We start from the raw sequence: 15,036 nt of genomic DNA, 5'->3' as shown, positions 1-15,036 counted from the left end.
ACCCCCCCAAAAAATTTAAGACTTTGTTAAGCTTTCCTCTTGAATGCTGAAATACCATTTTTTTTTTACTTCTATTATAAACTCATTATATGCTTAATTATAGTAAATTAGGATTATGAAATTACTTTTGTGTTTGTGTTTTTTTATCTAAAAGAAACACAATAGCATATAGAAGATAAAATAAATGCTCTCTATTTTTCCAAATGACTTAATTCAGCAATTTTTGGGCATCTTATATCACTATAGGACATTCTATATTGTATGTGGTATGCCATTACTGAGGTCAAAGGGTAGCTGATGGATTTGTCATGACTTTATAGAAAAGGCCTGTGGATATTGACAAAAAATTACCTATGTCCTCACCCTACCCTTAGGACACCAAATTACTTACTTTACATTTTTTTAAAATGAAGGCGTGTTTACATATGAAACAAAACTAATAGAAGAATGCGGCATTCTGTTCTTTTCCCCTGGCCCCCTGGGCAGCTCCGGTGCCTGAAGCGGCATTGCCTCTCTCCAGGACTCGGGTTTTGCCGCTTTTCCCGGATGCGGCTTCCTTTCGCGGACCGGGTGGGACTGGCCCCAGTTTCTGCTGCCGCGAGTGAGGGACTTTGGCAAAGAAGCAAAGGAATGAAGCAAAGAAGCAAAGAAAGCAAACCACGAGGGAGGCTGAAAGTCATTTAATGGCTGCGGGGAGCTGTGACGGAGAGGTCGCGACCCGCCTCCAGTGCCCATGAGGGGGAATGTGGCCCCAAGTTTCGGGAGGCGTAGGATTTTATTGGGGGCAGGGTAAGGAGAGCAGAAGCCCTCCTGCCCAATGGGGACAGGCGCTGTGGCGATGACGAGGACTGCAGTGACCAACAGGGACGCGACAGGGGCGGACCCCGTGCTCTGGGGCGAACAGGGTTGCGGGATCGGGATGACAGACACCGAAGTCTCCGGACAGGATGGGGAGTGGTTACAGGAGTGATGGGCTGAAGCTCCAACAGTGAGAGACTCGGAGCGAATGGCCGCGGGGGGATGGGAGGGGGAGAAACACAAGGGGTGCGTGGGGGTACACAGAGCTCGGCTAGCTAACACAGATTGGAACCCCTAATCTACACCCAAATCTGGGATGCCACAGAAGAACAAGAGAGAAATATGTGCCAAAAACCCTGTGTGTGTCAGGACAAGTACAGTACTGTGTTAGAACTTCCATCTCTCAGAAATCCTGTGGATAGGTGCATCCTCTAAGGGACATGTGCTACTGAGGTGCATGTACTTGTTCATTGTGTAGACAACCAGCACAGAACATTTTTTTTTTTGCATGTTCCTGTCTTGGTTTGAACAGACAGGTGTCTGCTTGGGATGTCAGGAGCCTCTCTTGAAATGGAAAAGGTAAACCCCCTTCCTCTGAATTATTATAATTTTGAAATTAAGGGGTCTCAGGCAAAGATATGGGAGTAGGAATAACAATTCTTTATTAGGAAAAATAAAAATAATAAAAATGTAGTAATACAAAACAACACTGACAGAATCAGAATACAACCTGATACCCTGTGGGTCAGGGTGTTGGTAGCAGTCCCATTAAATGGTGGCTGCAGTCGTCCTGCAGTGACAGGTGTGGTTCTGTTGAAGCAGTGATCCTGTAGAAGGGTGCAGTTTTTCTCTGCAGGTCTGGTGGTGGTGTAGATGGGCTTGGTCTTCCTCTGGGGATCTAGTGGGATAAAAGGCTGATCCTCTAGGAATCCCATGGGGAAAAAAGCTGACTGTGGTTTTCCGATTTTCAGATTATATCCAGGTAGGAATGCTTGGCTCCTCCCCCTGAGCGGAGCAGCTCACAATGGGATGATGTAATTTTATCAGTCATTCAGTGACACTCAATGGCTCATTAACAGGAGATATCTCTCTGGAGGAAGGATGGGTCATGAAAGAGATAAAGAAAACTGCTCCACCTGGTTTTAACAGGTGGCCCAATTAACAGAAGGTAACTGCCCCACCTGGTTCTAACAGAGGGCAATAAAATACACACCCCCGGCCGCATCTCACATTTGCAATCTAAGACAGTTCCATATAAGCTGAACCCACAACTTTTGCAGAACTTAATGAACACAGCCGTTTCCAAATGATTCTGCAGGATTTAGAGGACATGTGTTGTAGTAAGTCTCTTAAATATGAGTCTCAGAGCTCATACATTTTGTTTCTCCCCAAGAATATATATGATATATAAATTTTTTACCCAATTAATTTAGTTCTGATCTTCTGAGCTGAAAACTATGAGTTTATATCATGTGCTGAGTGGATTGTCACCATGCTGTGGATGAACTCTGCTTTCATTTTCATTACTGAAAGTTATAGTATTCAGAAGTTGGGGCAATTATAAAAAAGTTGTGTATTCTTTAATTTTCTCTTTGCTTCTTGCAGAGTAAAAGCACAAAGATAAAACCTCTCCTGATTATTTCTTTGGGCTATATGGCTAATTACAGAATAGATGATGGAATAGCATAAAGATTGACAGAAAATCCTTAGAAGCAATCTAAATTTCTCTTTTTAAATGTATATGCTCATTAGTAGTCTGTCCATTTTTTATGCAGAAATTTCTAGGATGACTCCAGGCTGTTCTTAGATTCAAAAAGGTCCTTAGTAAACTGCAAAGTAGAAATCCTTTTTTTCCCCTGATGCATTTTCATAACTGTTATGTTACTGTCAAAAGAAAATTCTCTTCACCAGTCAAGCAGACTAATACCTTAAACAATTGCCTTTTAACTTCTCCTTAACCTTAACATCTGTTATTTATAGCTATTGCTTATAGAGAAAGTATATATGCTTGTACTTTAGCTAGGTAATGTCTTATCCATGTATTGGCTGTTTGCTTTATATGTTAAAATAATTCTTAAAAAACACCATTTTTTCAGTTTTTTTTGTCTTGTTCCAATGATGCCTTGTATGCTTGATAGTATACTATTTTCAGTGAGGAGTAGGAACGGAGTTCTGGCTCTTGTGGCATAACATTTAATGGTGTTGTCCTCTTAAATTCATAGTTTTAACTGGAGGCTTCTGAGGACCACATTGCTACAACAACTTCAAAAATAAAATTATGCTTTTCACCAGATTTTCATATTATAATGTAAGTTTTGTATCACCACAGCACCTAGGGATCAAGGTCTCAGTTTACATACCATTATATAAAAAATAAAGCTATGGAAAATGGGTCCCCATTATAACTGATGTGCAGAAAAACATATGACTGGAAATTATTTGAGCACAGAAGCTCTGAAACAGTGTTAAGGGTTATGTAAGTTTTACAGAAAAGGAAAGGGAAAGAATTTATACAGAGAAAATAACTAGTGTGGAATAACCTGTGGGATGATGTTCTGATATTCCCAGTGAGAGGGGCAGCATAAGGTGCCAAAGGTAAATGAGTACAAGGTGACAGAAAGTACCGTATCAGAGGATAATTCCAGATGCTGAAGGTGAAAGAGATGTTAGGTAGGTTGGGGATAATCCATTATATGTTTGAAGAGAAGTGATGTTCTTGACTCCATGGAGAAGTGTAAGCCAGCAGTGTCAAGAAGAGTGACACCATCAAAGTGACAAGGTGGAGGAAATCACTGCAGCCTCATTTGAAGTGGAAAAAAGTTTTGTTAGACAGCAGTTTTCACAAAAAGGAAAGAAAAGGATGGTTCTGAAATTGACAAGTTGTCAAGAGCCAGGATGAGAATTTTAGGTATGGGATGTGACAGCAAAGGCAGGTCCTTTATAAATGAGCACACACAGAAGTGAGGACCTCAACAGCTTTGATCAGAGTCAAAGATACATGCAAGAAATAGTGCAACGTAACAAGAAAAATTATGTATCAAAAAATATGGCATCTGGGAGAAGGGAATCCAGAGAAAATTGTTAAAATTTGATAGTTTTCTGTGTTTTGTGGTGAACATTAGTAACCACTAAAAAGACTTCTCTAGTACAATGCAATATGATGGAACATAAAATATTTGTCAGTTGTAACGTAAGCATAAAGAGACCTATTTATAGCTTTTTATAAAATTTAATGTGCAAATAAATGGGTAAAATATATATGTATAAATAAACATGCAAAAAATACATGCATGTATAAAATTTAATTAAGGGACAGATTTTTAAGTTCATCCTGCAGCAGGCCCTTGGTGGTTTGTTTTTGCCACCTATTTTCAATATTCAGTTACTAAAAGAATCTCTTGGCTCTTTGGGTTCTCCCCATATTTCATTATGTTCCTCAAAAGCTTCCATGTTTCTGTTAGACCCACTTCCTTTCTCACTCCATGTCCGAGTCCCTGAGCAATTACAGATTAGGAACTCAGTACTACCTACTGTTAAGCTAACCATCAAGTTCAACTTGGTGTCTTGGACATTCTGTCCTTGAGGAGAGACAAGGAATATTGAAAAACAATTGAATCACATATTTGGTGGAAAGTATTATTTGAACCAGTTGTACGTCTAAGAACATATACCTGAAAATATATCTACATTATCTTCACTAACAATTTTTGGGATACCTCTATGAAATGCACTTTTAGTCTACTAGTCCATCATCTTGTCAGAGATTTCCCATATTCTCCAGACAGTTCATGTCTCCTTGCAAGTACCATGGATTTGGAAAGGTTTGTAGCACTTTAAAACCCATCTTTCTAACTTGATGAATCAACTACATCACATCAGCTTAGAATTTGTTACAATGCAATATAAGAGCCCATTTTAAAACAATAACTCTGGCTCATCTTCCACACTTTGCTGATATTCTGTTAGTACTCCTGGCATTTGGGAAGCAAAACCTTTTGGTTAACCATCAAATTAAAAGATCGTTAATAAGTTGTTAACTGCTAATCATGTACAAATATTCTAACCGTGAAGTAAATTACTTAAAAATTATTGTGTCACAATATAAACATAATTTTCATAACATAATAGTCTCTGATTATAATGAATAGCAACTACAGTCATCTTGTCCATAGGGACAAGGAAGAATGGATGGACATGATGTGGTGTGTCTTCGTTAGTTTTTGAAATGTATTCTCTTTCCTCTCTCCTTACTCACAGCACAGTTCTTCGGTTATATGCTTTAGATGGACGAGCAAATTGAAACCAGATTATCCTTAATTTTCATTAACTTTTAGCAATGCTATATTAAAAAGAAAAAAATAAACCTGTTTTTTCAATTAATATCTCAGGAAATGATGAGGCACATTAATTTTAACACCTTTAAAAAAAAGCAATTTTTTTTTAAAGGTCAACCGACTGAAGCATTAATTCCTGTATTGTGCAGATTTTTTGTAGATTTTCCACTGTCATCTCCAGGAGAGTGTCAGTGCATTGTACTGGTCATATCTATGCTTCCCTTATTTTTAAAGGTGTCATAATAAGTCTCATTTAAATAGGCACATGTTCACAGTAGAAAATCCCTCTAAATAGTGTATGTCCCAACCAAGAAAAATAGAGTTTGCATAATGAACACATTGTAAGCAATTTTATAAAAGTCAAAAATGACATCTTAATTCCTCACAAAAATTATTTCTTCTCTGCAATACTGTAATCTGGCCTTTTCATATAAAGCGGCTCTACCTCTGGTCTGCCATTTCCTGGAGGCAGCTGGTTGCCTTGACATGTCTTTATAACAGATGATTACAATCAGAGTCCCATGTAATTCAGTATCTGTTTTCAAAGAATAAAGTTTAATCTAATAACATTTTATTAAATTTTCAGTTCCTGTAGGACTGCTTTGGAAGGATATTCAAGGTAAATCATTTTATTTGGGAGCTCAGCTGCTAGTTACTCTTATCTTTTCTAATGAAAATTTATTTCAATGTAACAGTAGATTCACTATTTGTTAAATTTTGATATTTTCTGAGTGGGAGATTTCATGTGTGCATATTAAATTTTCAGCAGAGACTACGTGTACTGAAACAAATTGCTTTATTTCTTTCATTAATCAAAATATTAACTCTTTGCTTGAATATTACCTTTTAGAGGGGAAAATATTTTAAAATGCTACAGTAGTTTAGTATCTCTGTGAACTGAAAAAGACAATTTCATAGCAAGGAATATATACTTAACAAGACTTTTTAAAACCCTTCTTCTAAAGGGGAAAAAAAAAGGTTAAGTTTGCTAAAGTACCTTATTAGATACACCAACTGTCCTTACATAAAAATATATAATTTCAAGGTTCCCAAGCAGTCTCTAGGAGTGAGGATCTGCATTCACAGGAAGAATTCATACTTGTATCAAGTAATTTATAATCAGAATAGATAGATCAGCAAAGAATGCGAGAATTAAATAATTATCATAAGAAAACTTTTTTCATAAATGAAATGTTAGCAGCTTGATGAAATCCCAAGGGTAATAAAATAGATGATTTCAGATCTTTCAGGAAATTTGAGAATTCTGAGAACAGATTTTCATTTCTTCATTGAACTACCCATATTTCCCTTCCCTTCCCTTCCCTTCCCTTCCCTTCCCTTCCCTTCCCTTCCCTTCCCTTCCCTTCCCTTCCCTTCCCTTCCCTTCCCTTCCCTTCCCTTCCCTTCCCTTCCCTCATAAAAATGTTGATAAAAATATGATAGAAAATAAAACCAGATTGCTTAAATCTACTGTGGTATCATATTTTTTAATCTGAGTTTCACAATTTGAAATATGTGAAGAAAAATTTTTTTATACTTTACATGGAATATGGAGGGACTAACATTTTAAAACAAAGTCTGTGTAACAGACCTATCTTTACCTTTTCAGGGAAGAAGTTCATGCTTTTAGAGCTAAATTCTCTATCTGCACCAAGACCAATAGAATGCATTTTCTCCTTCATCACCATAGCAGACATTAATATAACCAGTGCTTGCCGTGTAGACAAAGCTGCAGAGACCACAGAGTGGATTGCAAAACTTTCCAGGAATTTGTGCACCTTCCAGGTCAGTAAAATCTTTGCACTTAGGGATGTGCTGACATAACACTACTCAAGATTTTGTCTTTCTGTACACCAGCATGAGGGACTAAATTTCAGTATGGCCTTCATTGTCTTTCAGGACCTTCTCCTTACAGCTACTGGATTGACCAGAGCATGTATTATCTTTTTTATTTTAGAAAAAGAAAAAGAAATTAAATACTTCCTTATGAACCATAATAATATTTTATTGTGTTCAGTTTTCTGAGCCAGTGGAAAAAATAATCACAAACATGCTATATATAACAGACTGAGACTTTTCTTGTGAAATATGATTTATCTTTAATTATCATACTCTGCTGCACTGTCTAGCTTTGGGATTGGTTGTCTGATGCTGGGTCTTGTGATAAATCCAGGAATGAAGTTATATCTAGTAAACAGAAAATGAAGGAACTTTTTAACAAAGTTCTTCATCCTCTTTCGGATTTTTTATTTTTCTTCACTTCATGCTTTCTTGCCTTATTCATCTTTTTGAAGCATGGGTCCTTTGGTAATTTGCAATATAATCCCTGTTATAACAAAGTAAGGTAGGCACATTATTTTAATTGATTTTTTTTCAAATAGAATTATATAATTGTAATAATTTTAGTGAGATTTTGTTTAGGTTTGTTTGGGTATTTGTTTATCTGGATAAATGTGCCATTGTCCTAGATTAAAAGTTGAATTTTTACTCCCTTCTCAAGCCAAAAAACTGACTGCTTCTGACTTGCTGAATAACAGTTTGTATTACTTCTTAACAGTACATGCTCTATGTACTAATAAAAAAAAATGATTTCTGACATTTGTCAAACTGAATATGAATTACAGCTCCAACCTGCAGACACAGAGCACATCCTGTTTCAGTAGAGATGAGCACTGGCTGAAGGTATGATTTGTTTTCCGAGAAGACAATAAAAAGCCTGGTGATGTCATTTACAGAAGGGTAGAAATCTCCAGAAATTTATTAACTGGGCATTAACCACTGAAAGCCTTAAAGTAAAAAAGCTACATTATGAAGAAAGAGAAAAAAAGATATTGTTCTGCCATGACTATGTGGGGAAAATACATCAGGACACTGAACAGGTGAGCATAATATTATTAAATAAATAGCAGAAGTGTTTCAAATAATACCCAGAAAACACAATGCTCTTTAAAAATTAACTTTCTGTATTCTTATGAATTTGAATAACTTGAAAAATATATATGTATCTCACCTCCTACTTAGTATTTTGAAAAAAACCTCCAAAGAACCCTCTCCCCTAGTTTCAGTTATATAGCATAGAATTCCAGATATGACCACATGTAAGTAGATTAGTCCATTTACACAAAACCTACAGCTGCCCAACCATTTTCATAGCTGTCAGTGTTGCAGTCATTTTTGATTGTGTTTTCTTAGTAAAAAAATGGAGGCAGAGATTCAATTACAGAGCTGGTCATAAGCAGCAGTGGCATTGAATTCTACTGTAGGCCAGAGTTAATACGCTGCTGCTGGAGCAAGAAGACAGCGGAGCAGCGGGGCTTTGGATCTGAGTTGTAATTGCCTCCCAAGGCTGAGCATGATATGTCCCTGCTCATCAGATCATTGGAAGGAACAGGAAAACAGGAAAATTGCCTTCTTTAAGAGGATTGGTCCTAAGCCCTATAAAAATGGGGAGCAGTTGTAAATAAAACAACCTGACAGTTTAATATTTTTGCTGGAAATACTTTTCAGTCTTATAAACAGTGAAACAATAGTAGTGGAGATTTACTACTTATCAGCTATTAAAACATTTCCTCACAAAGAACTTTTGGATTTCCATTTATTGATAAGTAAGTAAAAATCTTACAATTAATAGAATATAATTTTATTAGATTCCTCCTCTGCTGCATCTTGAGTTTTCTTATCTTTCCTAAATTTTATTTCATGTAGTTCATTTGCCTTTTATAATTTTCCTTCCAAATGAATGACTTATTTGCAAGTCTGTTGCATTTTAATTTTTACTTTCATTTACATGGATGTATCTCACATATTTCTAAATAAGCGATTTGTTTGTTTACTCTTTGTTGGGCTAGTTTACTCTTTGTTTGGTGTTTGTTTTTAAGACTCTGACATTTCCAGCAGGCTGAACATCAGTGTGGCTTTATGTCATGAAAAAGAGGTAAGCATAATACCCTAAGGCTAGTGTATACTATGGTTTCTTATTTTATTAAATGGGGTATAATATTATATTAAATGGTTGAAGCATTTCATGCAGCTGTGAAGCTTGCATTTCTACATTTTACATTGTTAATCCAGTCCTTTTCCCAAGTGTCCCCATCATTTTCTGTTTTAAAGATTCCCTAAACATTCCAGCCCATTTCCACAGAGAAAATCTGCATGCTTAGTTCCTCCTTTTAGTTTCTTCTCTAAGAGTTCTGGTTAGGAACATTTCATACCTAGCTTAACTTGGCCCTATACAATCCTTGTATTTTTCTTTCATCAGGCATTTTGTGTATCCTTTATTTTTCTGTGAATCAGATTCACTGAGTAGTTTATATGGAGGAATTTTCAAGCATTTCCAGAAGTTTGAACTACTACAGGGTCATTGTTTCTGGTTTTACATGAAAGTTTGAGTAGACTTCTTCCTGTAGTTGCTGTTTAATCTCCCTCTTTGCAATCTTTTTCCATCCTCTCCTGAAATATAGACAGGCCCCCATGTTGGATGGGTCTTTGAACAACCTGGTCTAGTGGAAAGTGCTCCTGCCCAAGGCAGTGGGGTTGGCTCTAGATGATCCTTAAAGTCTCTTCTGTCCTAGTTGACCTAGGTCACCTACAAATCATGTATTGCATATTCTTTTTACGTCAATCCAGCAGTCTGTTTCGCTGTCACTTTGTCTTGGCAACCCGAGAAGTAGAACCTGTGTGTTCTACTCCAGTTCACGGAAAGGAGAGCGTGATCCTTTTAAAATAGGGTCCTTTTAAAAATAGATAACAGGTGTTCTCTCCAGGCTTCTGGGGAGTTGCCTTGGTGAGGTCTCTGTGTCTCAACCTGAGATACTTAATTTCCCAAACCAAAACTTCCTCTGAGCAGATTTCTCAGCACCTTTGCTTCTTGGGTATTTGCTTTTTGTTCTGCCACTTGCCAACTGCTGTGAGGTGCCACAAGGCAAAAGCATTTTTGTTCTTCCTGGACTTTGGAGAATTATGCAACACCTTCACTGCTGCTGTTTCTATTTGGTAAGGAGAGGCCAGACACTCTCTACACAAGTTTTTTCAGCCACTGCCCCCACTTCCAGCTGCACTGTGCCGAGAAGAGGTAGGATCCTGTAACTGCTGGGAAGTTTCTACCAGCATTTTCTGGGCAACATCAAAGTCTTTTGAACAAAAATATTTTCCAGGTTTTGTCCTAGGTTGTTTGTGTGTGTGTAGGGAGTGAGGATTAGGTTTTCTACAACTGCAGAGGCTGAGTTGCTGTTCTGTTTTCCTTTGTCCTCTCTGTCAGCAGTGTGGTCCAAAGTAGGGGGCTCCTCTGCCATCTTGTCTTTGTCGTCTGGGCCATGTGGGCAGCTACATGGGCTGCCATCTTATTTTCTTTGTTCCCAGGGGACCAGGCATCTCAGCACCTTTGTATCTACCAGTTTTTGCTGTTATCTTGGTTGTTGCTGTTTTCTTTTTATTAAATTTATTAAATTTATTTTATTAAAACAAATTTATTTGTTTTTTTTTTTCACTTATATCTTCTCGCACCTGTCTCTCTTTATTGGAGAAAAGAGAGTGGTTAAAACTAAAGGGAGGTAACTAATTTTGGAGTTCCTGCCCTGTAAATTGTCTTAAACTAAGACATCTTCCAACCCAAACCATTCTATGACTGTGCAGCAACAAGCAAAGAAAAACAAAGAATTAATTCATGGCTTCCATGGGCAGGCAGATATTCAGCCAACTCCAGGAGACCAGGGCCCCATAATGTGTTATGTTTACTGGGAAACACAAAAAGCATCACCCCAAATGTTCCCCCCTTCCTCCTTCTTCTCCTTACTGAGCACAATGTCATATGGTCTGGAATATCCCTTTGGATGGTTGAGGTGACCTGTCCTGTCTATGTCTCCTCCCAACTTCCAATGCACTTTAAATTTCCTGGCCAGTATGGCAGTACAAAACAGAAAAGACCTTGGCTCTGTGTAAGTCCTGCTCAGCAATAATAAAAAACATCTTTGTATTATCAACCCTGTGTTCAGCTCAAATCCAGAATACAGCTCCATATCAGCCACTCTGATGAAAATTAACTATACTTAGCCAAAACCAGCACAAAAATCTTTATCTCCTCCTAAGACACTTGGGATGAATCAGGCTTCAGAGATGTATTTCCTTTAAGTAGAGAGGTGTCTAGGCCTAGACTAAACACATAAGCCAAGACCAATAGGTCTTGACTATTGAATCTGTATTGCATTACAGACAAACAGCATAATTTTAAGATTTTTTTCTGGTATCATATCCTCTTAATTTTTTTTTAAAGTGTAGGCTATTTCTAAGAATCAAATCAAATTCAGTTGTATCTGTTTGCCTCCTTTTTTTTTAATAACAAAATTTACCTGACTTACCTGACTTTGTTTACATATTGCCTATTAGATTGCTTCCTCTATGTTTTATAGAAAAAGCTTTCAATTTTTCTGAATATCACCATTCATATGAATGGGTGAGCTGATGAAATGTAGATATGTACATCTAAATTGATTACCTTGAATCACACAGGGTCATAGATGAAAAAGTCTACTTGTTGTCAATGAAAACAGGCAGCAGATAATGGGCAATCTGTGAAGGTGGGGATGAACACCGCAGACTGAACTTTTGAACTCTCAGGACAAACCCGGTACAACTAACAAGAAAGATAGGATGAGAGGAGAGCAGTGGATGTTTTTTATTTTGACTTTAACAGGATTTCTGATTCTGGCTGACAAAACATGCTCAGAGTAAAAATGGTGAATAACAGGGAGTGGGACTAGAAACTGGCTGAGCTTCTGGCTTAAAGGATTGCAGCAGCACAAAGTCTAGTGGGAGCTTAGAAGAGGTCGGCACTTTAGCCAATACTAGCATCTTTGTTAGTAACCTGGATGCTGGGCCCAAACACATCCTTCACAAGCTCATTGATGATGGGAAGAGGAACCCCATGTACCCATGCTGACTCTTTGGGGCCTAACTTGGTGGAAAGGAGCTCTGCAAAGCCAGCCAGGGGTCCTGGTGAATGCCAAAGTAAACATGTGTCCCTGAGGCAAGAAGACTGATTCAGTGATGCCCTCAGTGACGGGAAAAGAGGTAATGGGTACAACTGAAACACAGGAAAGAAAAAAATCTTTATTACTGTGACAGTGATAAAATCAGGGCAAGGTTTTTGTGGAATCTACATCCCTAGAGATAGCTAAACTCCAACTGGGCATGATCCTGAGCAACCAGTAGCTGACACTAGTCTGAGCAGGCTGGTTGAACTGGTGATCTCTGGAGCTGCCTTCTAGCAAAGCCACTCCATGATTCTGTGGGAGAGCAACATATAAGGCACAACAGGATTAAAATTTTATTAATTCAGTGCCTTTCATTGTAGAATGCAGAAAGCAATTTTTTCTGCCCGTGTGAATTTTTGGTTGCAATAAAGTAGAGAATATCATTCTTTCAACTGAACATACAAAGGTTTGAAAACTTAAAGAAAATAAATAATTATCTTCTTTGCACAGTTTTTTAATATGGCTTTTAACTCAGACAAAACTCTGAAAGTTCACTGTCTGTTTCATGTGACAAAACCTCTCCACTAGGGTATACTGTAAATGTTCTGATTCACCAAGTGTAGTTCCCTCTCCTGGCCTTTCCTATGACACATTTTAACAGCCATGTTCCATTTCCTAGTGTTTCAGTCTTGCACACTTCTAATTTTTGTAAAATAATCTCACTTCTACCACAAGGGGATCTGCATTAACTCTGCTGACTTTGATGATAATTTGAATATTTCAACTGTTCTGTCTCAACAATATGTATTTGTGTTCTCTCTACCATGTCCTTGGAAAGAGATAGTTAATTTTAAAAAAGGGAAAAAAAAAATGAATTGGAAAAAATCCTAATAATCCCTCATAAAATCATAGAATCATAGAATTTTAAGGGGTTTTGAAGGGACCTTAAAGTTCATCTAGTCCCAACACACACTGCCATGGGCACGGACAACCTACCACTAGACCAAGTTACTCAAGGCCTTATCCAGCCTGGCCTTAAGCACTGCCAGTGTTAGGGAACGCACAACCTCCCTGGGCAACCTGTTTCACTGTCTCACCACCCTCAGAGTAAAAACTTTCTTCCTAATATTTAACCTGAATTACCTCACTATTAATTTGGACCATTATTCTTTGAATTATTACTACAGTTTCTGACTAAGAGTCTCTCTCTGGATTCTCTGTAAGTCCCTCTCAGATACAGAAAGATGCTATGAAATTTCCATGCAGGTTTCTCCAGGCTGAAAGGACGCAACTTTCTCAGCTTGAAAATTCAGCCTTTCTTTGTAGAGCCACCCCGGGATCTGGTCCAGCAGGGTGCCCCACAGCTGGCTAATCTACAGGTGGCCAGATAGATACTGATCGCTCCACCAGAGAGACGAGAGGACGCTCAGGCTGCTATAATACAGGAGGGTTTATTGAAGTCAAGGTAGAAGATGAGGATAAGAGGAGAGGTGCAGGGAGACAACCACTCTGGAGGGAAGCAGACTCTGAGAGACCGGAGGGAAGGTGGGACCAGGGTATATAACAGTGGAGGAATGGGAGTGGTCAAGGTACAAACAAGCAATAGGGAACAAGGATAGGGTGACATGAACAGAACCAATGAGGGGACAGGGAAGGAGTGGTCTTACAGAAGGAACCAATGAGGGTAACAAGACCCAAGAACTTTCTAGAACAGGGGAGTAGAACAATTGTTGATTGACATAAACCAGTAGGGCTACAGCGTTTGATGGACGAATCCCCTTATACTTGTGTAACCTCCCATGGTAGTTCAGGGGTCCCTCCCACATTTCTTCATCTCTGTAGTTTTTTTCAGAGATCACTTCAGCCCTACTACTATTTCTGAATTAGCCCTCTGACTTTAAATGTTTATTTGTTTATTTTTACAAATGTTTCTTTTAATATTTTTGGTAACTTTAGTTGAAAAAAAAAATTATTGTGTGTTCTTATAATCATAAATGTGCGACTCTCTCACTCAGTATATCGAAGACCTGTCTTATGTCAGCCAATTTATCTTTTACATTGAAACTGTTAAGTTTAAATAAAGTTGACTCTTCTATAATTTTGCAAAGTTCTCAAAAGAGTAACACATTTTCCTTGTTCTGTTTTCCATAAATTAGGAATATTGATTAAAACCACTAAACATTTTTGTGATTTAAAGCTTATTCAGTGTGATGTATGTCCCTACCAAAGTACTGTAGTTGCAGAGAGAAACTTTTCTGACAAATAAAGAAGTTTCTGTAGTTCCACAGACCTGATTGACAATGTGGTAATTTTACTGGGCATAAGCCTTCAGTTTTTGCCACAAGCTCAGCTTTTAATGATTTTGCCAAACTCTCATGTAATTAATCATTGACATTTCTTTAAGATAGTATTCAGAAGGTCACAGAAAACACCTCTAGTGAAATAAGTTTTATGAAAAAAAAGGGATTTTTTTTTGTTTAATAGTAGGGTATAATTAAAATTTTTCAGCTTTTTACACTTAATGGTTTGTCCAACAAAAGCAGGTGTCTTATTCTATCTACAAAAGAGATAGATTAAATAATCATCATTGTAGCCTTGCTCAACCTTGTCCTAAACATGAAGTATAAATCAATCAGGAGGCTTTCAGACAAAAAACTTTATTTAAGCTATAATGTAATTTGCATGAGAACAATTTTATATATCATTTAATCTATCCCTGCATGAATTTGGTGCAATCAGTCTCTTTCCAAAGTTATTTATTTTAGTGTGTGTACTTAGTCACTTAACTCTTTCCCCTTATTGGTGAGCAATTTCTCCATTGAAATGATATGGTGATGAAAAAGAGAAAGTAAATACAAGAGATAATCTTAATGAAGTAGTCTGATACAAAGAAATGCCATCAATACTAGTATACCTTCAGACTGAGAATTCTGTGA

At 37.6% G+C, this 15,036-nt stretch overlaps 1 long non-coding RNA gene across 1 annotated transcript; it reads left to right on the top strand.

Annotated features, from left to right (window-relative positions):
- The first annotated feature begins 1,812 nt into the window (after positions 1 to 1,812).
- LOC137465821 (uncharacterized) lies at positions 1,813 to 6,960 on the top strand. The gene is made up of 3 exons (XR_010994842.1): positions 1,813 to 2,138; positions 5,719 to 5,751; positions 6,742 to 6,960. It is a non-coding gene; the product is annotated as an uncharacterized lncRNA (long non-coding RNA).
- The last annotated feature ends 8,076 nt before the right edge of the window (positions 6,961 to 15,036 follow it).

Source organism: Anomalospiza imberbis, chromosome 2 (assembly GCF_031753505.1).
Source record: "Anomalospiza imberbis isolate Cuckoo-Finch-1a 21T00152 chromosome 2, ASM3175350v1, whole genome shotgun sequence".
Taxonomy (NCBI): domain Eukaryota; kingdom Metazoa; phylum Chordata; class Aves; order Passeriformes; family Viduidae; genus Anomalospiza; species Anomalospiza imberbis.
Note: the sequence above shows the minus strand (reverse complement) of the source record. Positions and strands in the feature narration are given on the sequence as shown.